The sequence below is a fragment of the Heloderma suspectum genome, chromosome 2 (genome assembly GCF_057233095.1).
Source record: "Heloderma suspectum isolate Gila_16-S chromosome 2, 16-S_ref, whole genome shotgun sequence".
Lineage (NCBI taxonomy): Eukaryota > Metazoa > Chordata > Lepidosauria > Squamata > Helodermatidae > Heloderma > Heloderma suspectum.
Window position 1 is genome coordinate 379,259,131 of NC_139459.1, and position 13,819 is coordinate 379,272,949.

Genomic DNA, 13,819 nt, shown 5'->3' on the forward strand with positions numbered 1-13,819 from the left:
TGGAGACATTAATATGTCTTTGCTTGATGGGATGGTACCCACCAACCTGAAGGAGGGGGTGTAGTGGCCACTCCTGAAAAGTCCTCCCTGGAGGTTCATGCAACCTTCTGCCCACTCACAAATCCTCCTTTTCTGGGTAAGATTCTTGAGAAGGCAGCGGTTGGGCAATTGCAGATGATCTTGGAAAGATACTGATTATCTCGACCCATTTTAGTCTGAGTTACTTGTTTATCTTATTTATATACCATGAAAGATAATAATAACCCAAATAATATTTCTCCTGCAATATTCCATGGTTTTTGAAACAATCTTTATGATATTTTTCTGTCTGCTCTGCCACCGAGGAGCAAAAAGTAAGAAATAAAAATAAAATCATACGAAGAGGAGAAGGGCTTTTCTAGTTCTGGTGCCAAGACTATGCAGCTGCATCCCTGAAAAGTTAACATTTAAGAGCAATCACATTCAGACTGTCTGCACAAATATGTTTTGGAGATGCAACAAAGAAATCTTCTTTATATGTAATAGAAGGACTACAATCTGACAGTCTCCAGTTTTATGGTCGCAGTTGTATTGGTGCTGTTTGTAATTTTTGTTGTTCTAGGACTGTATGCTCGTTTCCTTTGATATTGTACCTTAGATCTTTCAGTTCTGAAAAGTGCCTTGTGCACATGTACAGAAAAGGTGGCTGTAAATGTTGAAACAAACAGACCAAAGAGACCTCCCTGCCATGTTGCTGTGCATAAATAGTATTTCTGTAAGATAAAGACCTGAGGTCACTTGGGGTCACTAGGACTAGGAAGCTTGTTGGGTCCTTCCCAGACTTTATGATTGATTTCCATAGGCACAAATATCTCTCAGACTTTTTCCTTGGTGCTCCTTCTTTTTATTGCTAGACTGTGCCTCATTCCAGGTGTGTCGAGAGCTGTCACCCTGGATATGCCAAGGAGGTCCAGGACGGAGAGCCACCTTGCTGCTATGCCTGTGCTCCATGTTCGGAAGGGACAATCTCCACTCAAGATGGTAGGTGACCTCCGAGGAATGGGCGTTCCCTTGAGGAACAGGGCAAATATTTGCATCTGCCCAATGCTCTCCCCTACTCTGTTCGGATTCCCTCTTCTGTTCCTTTCAAACACTCTAGCAAAACTTTCCATGGATGTGTCAGATAAGGAGGCTGTATGAAGGATCCCTTTTGCATGGTTGTAACTTAATGGGAGTTCCCTGGAATTAGCCCCTTGCTACAACTTAGCCCCATGTAGCTCACAGGAACATGGTGAAGACAAAGATATGATAATCACATGGAGACTCCCCTGAACAATGTTTGGCTTAGCATGCTTTATAATCCAGAGGGGGGGGGAGAGAGAGAGAGGGGGGGGGGAAGAAGGGATGGGTGGAGCAGGAAGCTACTGCTGCAGAGTTGCTGAGGCTAGCTATGCCCCCAAATCCCTATACATTAACTAGCTAAATGCCAAACTGTCCCCCTTCCTGTAGCTTGCAGATGAAGTTGCAATATTCCCAACAGCAGTTGGGAGGGTCAGGAAAAGGATCAGAGCTGACACTCTTCCCAGCTCTGATGCTAACGTTATTTACTTGTTCCCAGTTTCTTATCTGTATGAAACTTTGAAACAGAGCTCAATAAGTAACTGAACAAGGACCTAAAGTTTACATGGCCCTGCACCTGGAAGTAAGCAATGGAATGCACTGATATCATAAATGTCCTCCTGGATGTGTTGGTGGCCCAATACTTATTGTGTGGGGAAGATCCCCAGTTCCTTATTCTTTTCTGCCTGTTTGGGGTATAATTGGCCTGCTGTGCCACACTTCAGAGTGTCCTGCATTGAGAGAAAAGCTTGAGCCAGACTCAATCCAATGCCATCAGATAGAAGACACTCTCCTTGGTCTGTGGGTGTATCATATGAGGGGTCCCAAAGGTTACTGAGTGGTTGATACCTCCATTTCCTTATCGGTCATTGTCATCATCACACATTAATCTCTGTTGCACAAACGTGATGGTTTTGATTGGAAGGCACTGTTTACCTTGAAGGGGACAGTCTCCCGATCATGGAAATGTATCATATATGATATAATCCTAAACTAGGTTTTGGTGGAGGTAGGGATGTACGAAAGTCCCTTACCTGAATCGAAACTTGATTCGTGGTGGGGGGAGGCGCTCCGTCCCTCCCTCCCCAAATTCTGACCAGGGGGAAGGCGCCCCGTCCCTCCCGCCGTGAATCCTGGCTGGCTGGGATGCAAATGGCGGCGGCCATAGCCGCCGCCGTTTGCGTCCCTGCAATCAGCCGTGATAGGCTATGTAAATGTTTACGTAACCTATCACGGCTGAGTGAAAAAACAAAACAAAACCGCGCGTACGCAAATGGTGGCGCCCATAGGCGCCGCCATTTGTGTTCCTTATTTTGGCATGTGTAGTCTACGTAAACATTTATGTAGACTACAACGAAAATAAGGGGAATGCAAATAGCCTAGATGCTACGCTATTTGCGTTCCCCTTATTTTCGCCATAGTCTATGTAAATGTTTACGTAGACTAGATGTGCCAAAATAAGGAATGCAAATGGCAGCGCCCATGGGCGCTGCCATTTGCGTATGCGTGTTTTTTTTTTTTTAACTCTGCCGTGATAGGCTATGTAAACATTTACGTAGCCTATCACAGCTGACTGCAGGGACGCAAATGGCGGCAACGGCCGCCGCCATTTGCAGACCCAGCTGGCCAGGATTCGTGGCGGGAGGGACGGGGAGCCTCCCCCTGGCCAGAATTTCAGGGGGGAGGGACGGGACGCCTTCCCCCCGCCCAGAATATTTTGGTGAGGGACGGAGCACCTCCCCCCCACCGCGAATCAAATTTTGTAAAACGTAAGTGACTTTCGTACATCCCTAGTTGGTATACCATTGGAAGATGGGACTCCCAGGTTGGGAGATGGTCAAAATGCTACTGGGGAGGAACAGAGGATAAGTTCAACTAGCCCCAGATGTGATGATGCAGCTAGCTCAAAGCTGAAAGGATGCCTAGCAGCTGATGGTGCTGGTGGTGAACGACGAATCCAATGTTCTAAAGATCCACACCCCATAGGAACCTGGAATGTAAGATCTATGAGCCAGGGCAAATTAGATCTGGTTACTGGGGAGATGTCAAGATTAAAGATAGACATTTTGAGTGTCAGTGAACTGAAATGGACTGGAATGGGCCACTTCACATCAAATGACCACCAGATGGACAAGAGGACCACAGAAGAAATGGAGTAGCCTTCATAATTAATAATGAAGTGGCTAAAGCAGTGCTTGGATACAATCCAAAAAATGGCAGAATGCTCTCAATTCAAATTCAGGGTAAACCATTTAACATCACAGTGATCCAAATATACACCCCAACCACAGATGCTGAAGAAGCAGAAGTAGATCAGTTCTATGAGGATCTGCAGCACCTACTGGATAGTACGCCAAACAAAGATGTTATTTTCATTACAGGAGACTGGAATGCTAAGGTGGGTAGTCAAACGAAACCTGGAATTGCAGGCAAGCATGGTCTGGGAGAACAAAATGAAGCAAAACATAGGCTGATAGAATGTTGCCAAGACAACTCACTGTGCATAACAAACACTCTCTTCCAACAACCTAAGAGACGACTTTATACATGGACTTCACCAGATGGTCGACACCGAAATCAGATTGACTACATCCTTTGTAGCCAAAGGTGGCAGACATCTATGCAGTCGGTAAAAACAAGACCTGGAGCTGATCGTAGTTCAGATCAAGAACTTCTTGTTGCACAATTTAGAATCAGACTCAAGAGAACAGGGAAGACCCACAGAGCAGTTAGATATGAGCTCACTAATATTCCTCAAGAATATGCAGTGGAGGTGAAGAATAGATTGAAGGGACTAGATTTAGTAGATAGGGTCCCGGAAGAACTATGGACAGAAGTTTGCAACATTGTTCAGGAGGTGGCAACAAAAAACATCCCAAAGAAAAAGAAAACCAAGAAGGCAAGATGTCTGTCTGCTGAGACACTGGAAGCAGCAAAGAAAGAAGGAAAGCAAAAGGCGACAGTGATAGGGGGAGATATGCCTAATTAAATGCAAAATTCCAGAGGTTAGCCAGAAGAGATAAGGAATTATTTTAAACAAGCAATGTGCGGAAGCGGCAGAAGGTAATAGAATAGGAAGGACAAGAGACCTCTTCCAGAAAATTAGAAACAGCGGAGGTAAATTCCAGGCAAAAATGGGTATGATCAAAAACAAAGATGGCAAGGACCTAACAGAAGCATAAGAGATCAAGAAAAGGTGGCAAGAATATACGGAAGATCTGTATAGGAAGGATAATAATATCAGGGATAGATTTGATGGTGTGGTCAGTGAGCTAGAGCCAGACATCCTGAAGAGTGAGGTTGAATGGGCCTGAAGAAGCATTGCTAATAACGAGGCAGCAGGAGATGACGGTATCCCAGCAGAACTGTTTAAAATCTTGCAAGATGATGCTGTCAAGGTGATGCATGCCATATGCCAGCAAATTTGGAAAACACAAGAATGGCCAACAGATGGGAAAAAATCAACTTACATCCCCATTCCAAAAAAAGGGAAGCACCAAAGAATGTTCCAACTATCGAACAGTGGCACTTATTTCAGATACCAGTAAGGTAATGCTCAAGATCTTGCAAGGTCGACTCCAGCAATTCATGGAACGAGAATTGCCAGATGTACAAGCTGGGTTTAGAAAAGGCGGAGGAACTAGAGACCAAATTGCCAATATCTGCTGGAGAATGGAGAAAGCCAGGGAGTTTCAGAAAAACATCTATTTCTGTTTTAATGACTACTCTAAAGCCTTGGACTGTGTAGGTCATAACAAATTGTGGCAAGTTCTTGGTATTCTGGGGATACCAAGTCATCTTGTCTGCCTCCTGAGGAATCTCTATAACGACCAAGTAGCCACGGTAAGAACAGACCATGGAACAACGGACTGGTTTAAGATTCGGAAAGGAGTACGGCAGGGTTGTATACTCTCACCCTACCTATTCAACCTGTACGCAGAACATCATGTGACGTGCTGGGCTCGATGAAACCAAGGCTGGAGTTAAAATCACTGGAAGAAACATTAACAATCTCCGATATGCAGATGATTACACTTTGATGGCTGAAAGTGAGGAGGAGCTGAGGAACCTTATGACAAAGGTGAAAGAAGAAAGTGCAAAAGCTGGGTTGAAGTTAAACCTGAAAAAAACCACAATTATGGCAACCAGCTGGATTGATAACTGGCAAATAGAGGGAGAAAACATGGAGGCAGTGACAGACTTTGTCTTTCTAGGCACAAAGATTACTGCAGACGCCGACTGCAGCCAGGAAATCAGAAGACGTTGACTTCTTGGGAGGACAGCAATGACCAATCTTGATAAAATAGTAAAGAGCAGAGACATCACACTGACAACAAAGGTCTGCATAGTTCAAGCAATGGTATTCCCCGTAGTAACCTACGAGAGCTGCACCATAAGGCTGCGAGAGCTGTACCATAAGGAAGGCTGAGTGAAGGAAGATAGATGCTTTTGAACTGTGGTGCTGGAGGAAAATTCTGAGAGTGTCTTGGACTGCCAGAAGATCAAACCAGTCCATACTCAAGGAAAAAAAGCCAGACTGCTCACTTGAGGGAATGATATTAAAGGCAAAACTGAAGTACTTTGGGATCTCATCAGGATAGGCCAGGGCTGACTCCAGGTTGGAGGGGTCTGAACTCTCCTCTGCTGGCAGGCTTACCTGGCTGTGGTTGCAGCACTTGGCAGTTGGGCCGAGCTGCCCTTTTTACTTTCCCACAAAGCCCATAGGAGGGGTGTTGAACTTCAGGGCCATGGACCAAATCCAGCCCACCTGGGGTCCCAATCCTGATTGGAATTATATAGTAATGAGGCCTCCTGTTAGAAAGGCAGATAGCAGAGAAAAAACAAAAGGTGAAACAGAATGAGCATTTACCTGTCCTACATGAACACAGGCTACCTTTGATTAACAAAAGGAGACCACACTGTTCTTCAGTGAAGGAAAGAAAAACAATTTACTCACCAGTATTCTTGCATATATACCGTGTAAAGTTTCAAGAGAGTCTGTTCAGTCCATTTTCTATTCCATTCCCTCTCAGCAATGGCAGAAGGTCAGAGAGAGGGTGGGGGAAGGACGAGGCGGAGCACAAGAAAACAACCACAGGAAACCACACTGTAGGCTGTCCAGATGCTAAGGCTAGCTATGACCCAAACCCGCCTGAATTAACTAACTGCAACACTGTCCCCTTCCAGTAACATGCGGACAAGGTTGCAATATTCCCAACAACTCCAGCATTCTGGGGTTCCCTAGACAGCCATGTTGCCTTTCCCTAACAAGCTGATCATTTGGAGGTTTCCTGGCCTTTGCTTATTTCCCTCTCCTTCTAAAAGCTTGAAATGCTTCTCCTAAGGCTTAGCTACTGGCAGTAAGAGATTTCGGTGGGTGGCCCTGAATTGTGCTACTCTGACTGTGTCAGCTGTAATTTCCTTCTTCCCCAAACAAGATTACACACATTTTGGTGAGCTCACTGGTAATACTCATGGCACTGCCTTCCCTAACTGGGTACCTTCCAGGTGTGTTTGACTGCAGCTCCCATAATTCCCTGCCAATGTGGTCACTGAGAATTATGGGAGTTATAGTCCAACATGCCTGGAGGTCCCAGGCTGGGGAAGGCTGTCAGAGGGCGAGAATTCAGTTATATCATCAGGTTTCTTTTTCTTGCTGGCAAACCTGTTTTATCAAGCAACAGAAGTACAATTTGGAGCGTCAGGGAAGGGAGCAGGGCTGGGAAAGTGTCCCATGTTGTGTGCACATCCACTTACATCAGGGATGGGGAAGGTGTGGCCTTCCTGGTGTTCTTGGACTGCAACTCCCATCATCCATCGCCATTGGCTAAGGTGCCGAGGGCTTGCAGCCCAATAATACCTGGAGGCCCACAGGTTCCTGACCATTGGTATACATCAAAAATCATTTTCTTGATCCTGGCTCTTTTGGACATATTTCTTTAAGAAAGGTCAGGCCAAACTCACCTTTCCCCCATCTCTGACCCTTGTCAGAAGATGGAGCCACCTCTGGACTTCTCGCAAACATGTTTTTCTCCAGCTCGGCACCCGTGCCTTGAGCCACACGGAGAGTTCATGAAGTTGCAGAAGTGACACTCCCCCTTATAATTATCACAAACATAGTGATTCGTTCTGGTTCTTGCCAAAGCTCAAGAAATATTTTTTTATTTTTATCGGAGATTGCCTTTGAGACTGTTGACCTAAACATCAGAATCAAACATAACATGATGTAACTTCTAGCACTATGACTGAACAAAACCTGGCGCATATAATATCTCATGAGCTATGGAGAGCTTGGTCTGAGATCTCAGGCAGGCTGGGATGACTGTGCTTGTGGAGTAGTTTAACAGAACTCCCCTTCTGCTCGGCACTCGCTGTATTTGGAGAGACTCAGCAGCCTCGGCCTGGCATGAGTTTCCCGGCTCCTTCTGACCAGCTGGCTCGGGAGGTGAGAGGAAGAGTCACAGTGGCAGTTCAGCAGGAAACCCGAAATGGTGTCACTGCTCCTGCTGCTGCTGCTGCTGCTGCTGCTGCCTCCTGCAGCCTGTGAGATGCAGAATTTAACATGTCCCCCAAATCTGATGGAACATCAAAAGGGAGCATCAAATTACTACCGGCCTGGAGACATCCTCATTAGCGCAGTCATATCTTCGCAAATGTTTGAATATCATGACCCATTCATCTTTTCAGAGTCCCCTTTAAACAGGCGTGATTGGTAAGTAACGGCCACTTCTTTGCTCCCCACCTGCAATCCAATTATCCCCATTTTTGGGGGACCATCCCTGGTAAATCACTCTCCCTGCTTTTCCCTCTTCTGTCCTAATCCTAAGGAGAATTGGGAGCTCTGTTAACATGAAGGCAACTTTTAGTTAAGTATGATTGCCCATGATTGGATAATAAGGGTTTCCTTGCATAGTTTCATCCAAAAGAAATAAAAGATCCCATATCAAATAAATATTAATGTTACCTTGGCTGTCTTCAAGTTAATAATATCATTTTCCTTATGAAGGACATAATATTTTTAGCATTAAGTATCCATCAACTGATTGATTTCTTGCAATTAAAATGTATGGGGCTGTGGTCTTTTATGTTGGTCTGTAAACTCCAGGTGTGATGCAACCCTCCCTCAGGTCTGTCTGCCTCTGCTTTGGGACAGCTGTCCTCACTGTCCCACAAGCTTCAGTCCCCAAATTCACCAGGTACAAGTGATACCCAATATGCCTAGTTGATTCCCGGCCTTTACCCAACCAGGAGAAGTACCCAGGAAATACGAATGCTATCGGTAGCACAGAAAGATGTACAAGATGTGGGGTTTTATCATTTAAAACAAACTATTTAAAGTTTATTTAATACAAGAGATGTTACATCTTATCATTTATCACGCAGTTCTCAGCCTTATCCTGCCCTTCTAACTCCTATTCCCGCAACCCCACAAGGCATCCTTGGGTTTGTTCTTTTAAGGTTTTAGGTTTTCTTATTAAAATAACTTACTACATACCTTAAAGTACAGCTGAACACTAAAGTCCGTGATAAACAATGCGATAAACTCACCTTGTGCACTACCTAAAACATACGTTTCCTAACCTTTTAAGCACTAATACAGTCCTGAATGTAATGCTGAAATTTGTAATTTTTACTATACTAAGATTAAAGAACCCTCTTTCATCAAGTGCAGATCTGAAAATCTACGATTTTTCATAGTACTGTTCAGGAATCCACACTTCTCCCACAGAAACATGCATTGTTGTTGTTCAGTCGTTCAGTCGTGTTCGACTCTTTGTGACCCCACGGACCATAGCACGCCAGGCCTTCCGGTCTGGCGCTCTCTCCCGGAGCGTGCTCAAGTTCATATTCATTGCATCGGTGATGCTATCTAGCCATCTCATCCTCTGCCGTCCCCTTCTCCTTTTGCCTTCAGTCTTTCCCAGCATCAGGGTCTTTTCCAGAGAGTTTTCTCTTCACATTAGGTGGCCAAAATATTTGAGCTTCAGCTTCAGTATCTGTCCTTCCAATGAGCACTCAGGGTTGATTTCCTTTAAGATGGACTGATTTGACCTCCTTGCAGTCCAGGGGACTCGTAAGAGTCTTCTCCAGCACCACAGTTCGAAAGCATCAATTCTTCGGCGCTCAGCCTTCCTTATAGTCCAGCTCTCACAGCCATACATTACTACTGGGAAAACCATAGCTTTGATTAGACGGACCTTTGTCGGCAAGGTGATGTCTCTGCTTCTTACTATGAAACATGCATAGGGGATTGCATTGTAAAGTCCAGCTTAAAATATAACATTAAAAATGTAAAACATACGTAAAAATACAAAGCCCGGCTTAAGTAGAAACCTGTGTAGAGTCTGGGAAGTAAGTGGCATCACAAACTACTTTTCTTTATCTTTGCCCCTCCTGGGAAAGGGGATGATAAGGATTCTAAAGGAGGGTTGTAAAATGTAAACCACACCACCACCACCAGGCTGCTTTTCAGTAACAAATGCTGCAGTTTGCCTCAGACACGTGATTTCAGGCATCTAAGGGTGCAAACCTATGGCAGCTAGACAGCGGCTAGATGGCCATAGGATAGGTCAGTTTCCAGGAAGCAACCTCGTAAAGATTTACGTAGACTACAGGGACCAAATAAGGAACGCGAATGGCGGCTCCCTATGGGGGCCGCCATTAGCGTACGTGCCTTTTTTTTTTTTTTTAAAGTCACCCATGATAGGCTACATGACGATTAATGTAGCCTATCACAGCTGACTTTGCAGATCTAGCCATGATAGGCTACGTTAATCATCACGTAGCCTATCACGGGGGCATTTTTTTTTTTTAAACTTTGGAGTTCGCGGCCGGGCGAGGCGGGAAGCCTCCCCCCCTGGCCTGAACTTCGTGGGGGGAGCAGTGAAGCGCCTCCCCCACACCGCAAACAAGCTTCGATGACAGGTAAGTGACTTTCGTCCACCCCTACCTCTGCCCCCCTGCCCCCGCTCTGACTTCCAGCAGCTAGACAGCCAAAATCAGCTGTCTAGCCATGAATGCAGGGCAGCTGAAGCACGGGGGAGAAGATCCCCTCCGCGCTCCTCCCACCCTGCATCCGCTAGGTGGTCGCCTATCCCGACAGGATTGCTCCCTAAGCGTGTCCTCTGGGATTGGGTGGGAACAGGGCCGGCTTCCCTGCAGTTTGCCTCCTGGTGTCCTGCAATTTGCCTTAGATGCCTGATTTCTAGGCGTAGCTTTGGGAGGGGCCCGGAACGGGGCTGGAAACTGAATGGGAAGCTCTCTGGAACAGGTTCTGCCATCTCCTCCCCTCCCTGCCCCAGGAACGCCTCATTTTCACCCTCTCTGCACTCCCCGTTATGAGGCATGGGGGGGCAGCCGCTGCAGTTGTGTCCATGCTGGCTACTAGGGGGAGGGGACGGGGAGCCTGGTTTCCCAGCTTATAGTGCTGTCTACGACCTCAGAGCTGGGAAACCAAAAAATCCTCTCTCCCCCAAATGCTGTCTAGGGGACATACGATTGCTGTCTTAGTTAGTTAGTTTGTTTAAATCCCTGCCTAATGGGCTTTATTCAGTCTTTTGCTGAGCCAGTGGTTGGCGGGGGCTGGAGCTCCGAAATGCACTGAGTGCTTCAGTGAGCCCCTGACCCACTCCAGGTGGCTTCGTGCCCCCTCCGCTTTGCCTTGGAAGGGGCACAAAGTGACCCGAAGCAGCCCCCTTTGACTCGGGGTTCAGGCCTCAGGCCGAAGTGGTGCACAGCCCTAGTCCCTGGTATTGGACACTTAGGCACACTTACTTTAAACAGCCTCAGCTTGGTCCTGATGTTGTAGGTGATGTTCCTTTGGGGACTGAGATAGAGTGTTCACATTCACTCAGATTTATTTAAATTCTACAAATAAAGACTAAAACAAAGACATAAAGAAAATGCATTTATTAAAGAAAGATAATACATGTGCAAACCTTCAGCCAAGCAGGGCCATACCCACACATCCTGCATGTGTATACCTTCCACTCACACCTGTATTTTACCAACAAGTGGATCCTCCTTTTTCTGGCAAAGATTTGGAATGTTCATTACAATACAGGACTTCCTTCGAGGCCCTGTTAACCAGGAGAAAGATCCCTTGCCCCATTATGCATGGACTTAAATACTCTTCCAAACTTGGTGACCTCCTTCTTACTACATACTCAAAAATCTTTAAACCTATTGGTCCATGTTACATTATATATCATCCTATACCCAAAAGTCCAACCTTTTCCCAAAGTTCTCTCCCTTATATCTGAATCATGTTATTTGTGACTTAGTTCTGCTACAGTAGATTTTGCTGCCCTACTTGTCCCATTACTCATCAGCATTAATCCCCCTGTTAATTAAGGAAGAAACAGTAGATAACATTCCAACTGACATGACATCTCTTATCAGTTTCTACATGACATCTAGCAAGCTTCTAATACAGTATATTTTGCTCCCCTACTTGCCCCATTACACATCAGCATTAATCTCCCTATAAGAACCATCTCTTACCCCTTAAACTTAAAGCTCCCCATACCCCACAATGTACCCAAATGTAAATTGCAAGGCCCAAGAAAATCCTTACACTGAGATTTAGATAGCATGAAAAGGGCTATAGATTTAAAAAAGAAAGTGACATTTGGTTTTCTTTTCCTGAAGGATGACTGTGTGACACATCTCTTGTAATTTCTATTTATTTTTTTTCCAGTCGTGTACGTCTGAGGTACTGGCACAGCTTGTCCTTCTTGTTTGCCATCCAGGAGATCAATCAGAATCCCAGGCTCTTACCCAACATCACCTTGGGCTACAACATCTATGAGAGCCATTATTATGGAAGAACCACTTCCTATGCCATGCTACACCTGCTTACAGGAGGGAAAAGCAATTTTCCAAATTACAACTGTGGGAGAAGGAATAACCCGCTGATCCTTCTTGAAGGGGTTGAATCTGACCTCTCCATCCTGATTTCAGTCATGTCAGGCATCTACAAGATCCCACAGGTATGAATGGGGAGGGGAGGGGAGGGGAGGGGAGGCCAGCTGCATTTCAATGGGAGCTGGCCAATGGCTCAGCTTGGACTCCATTCCAAAGCATCTCTGCTCACTGGGGAAGCGGGTCCTCTGGAGTGTATATTGGAGGTGAAAAGTGACTGTGGTGACACTGTTGAATGGGAGCCAAGGCAGCAAAATGTGCGGCTGAAGGAGGACCATAATCAGGTATCAGCATGGGGGGGGGGCGCTTGCCAAGACCTCATGGGCTCAGCGGGGCCCAGTCCCCACCCCTGTCCATTCCTGCTTCTCTCTTTTTGGCTGTGATTGAATGGAAGTGAAGCAAAGCCAGCACTTCAACACAGTGAAGTTGGCACAAGCCAGATGATGACACAGGTGTTCCTAAGCAGTGGTGGGCAAGAAGCAGCCTGCAGGCCATATACATCTCCCCTGGCAATTGTTGTGGATGCCTACATGGTCGTTGAAACTGGGCTCTGGAAAGTGGGCCAATCAGTTCTTTGGCAGGCTGAGGGGAGCCCAGTTCTACTGGGAAATAACATGTTCTTTCCCTGCATGACGTGTTCCCAGCACTCTGGGATTTGGGTCCTGTGGCCATATGTGGTGGGGTGCAGCCACTCCACCATTCGATGGATGGTAGTGTACCCACCAGACCAATGAAGCTGCCCACCCCTGAGCAAAAGGCACGGACCTGCTATCAATTCTGCTCATGTTGCCCCTTCTTCTCTGTGATTCCTGAAAAAGGCTCCATGAGCCTCAGAAACAGTATCTGTATCACATTTGGGAGTGGGAAAAACATCTGGAAAAAACATGGGAGGGGGGCTTACATCTTCCCCTTCTGGTGAGCTAACTCATGGCAGGGAGCAGGATTAACCTTTATCTCGTGGTGTCCTCAAGTGAACTGCTCTACGGTACTTGGAATAACTGAAAGGTTTCCATTCACTCCTATGGGGAAAAGAAAAGCATTGCTTCTGGGGTGCACTTTTTATATGGGGTAGGTTTGCTTGTGTCTCCTGTCCCCCCACTGTCAAGGACCCCACTGTACCTCCTTGAGGAAATCACACAAAGAATGGAAGGGACACAAAGGATCCTTCAGATATTTTAGAACACCACCCCCAGTTTTGTTAGAGATTAATGATTTCGGGTTAATAAAAATCTGATCTTATCCTGAAAACAAATCAGTGCAAAGTACCAGTTTCTTCCTTTCCTCACTAGATCAGTTATGGTGTTGCTAGTCATGTTCTGAATGATAGAAGTCAGTTCCCTTTCGTCCACCGGATGGGCCCAAGGGAAGAAACCCAGTACCAGGGGATTGTCCAACTGCTCCTGTTTTTCGGATGGACGTGGATCGGTCTCTTTGCACCAGGCAATGACAATGGAGACAGGTTCATGAGAGCTATGACACCCCTGTTGACCCGGAGTGGAATTTGTGTTGCCTTCTCACAAAGACTACATATAAGAATCAGACACGAGAGTAAATTATCTGTTGTGTGGAGACAAGTAAACGTAGTTGTATTCTATGCAGATTCTCAATATGTATTTCAACCAGTGATCAATATGCAAAGAATGCTTGCAAAGAAAGAAAATGGAGCAAAAGTCTGGATCACAACAACTTTTCCAGACATTGACTTCAACCTGTTTGTTGGTTATGGTAAGTTCAAGTTCATTCATGGTTCTTGGACCTTCAAAGTGACTACACAAAAAAGGACACAATATGATTACTA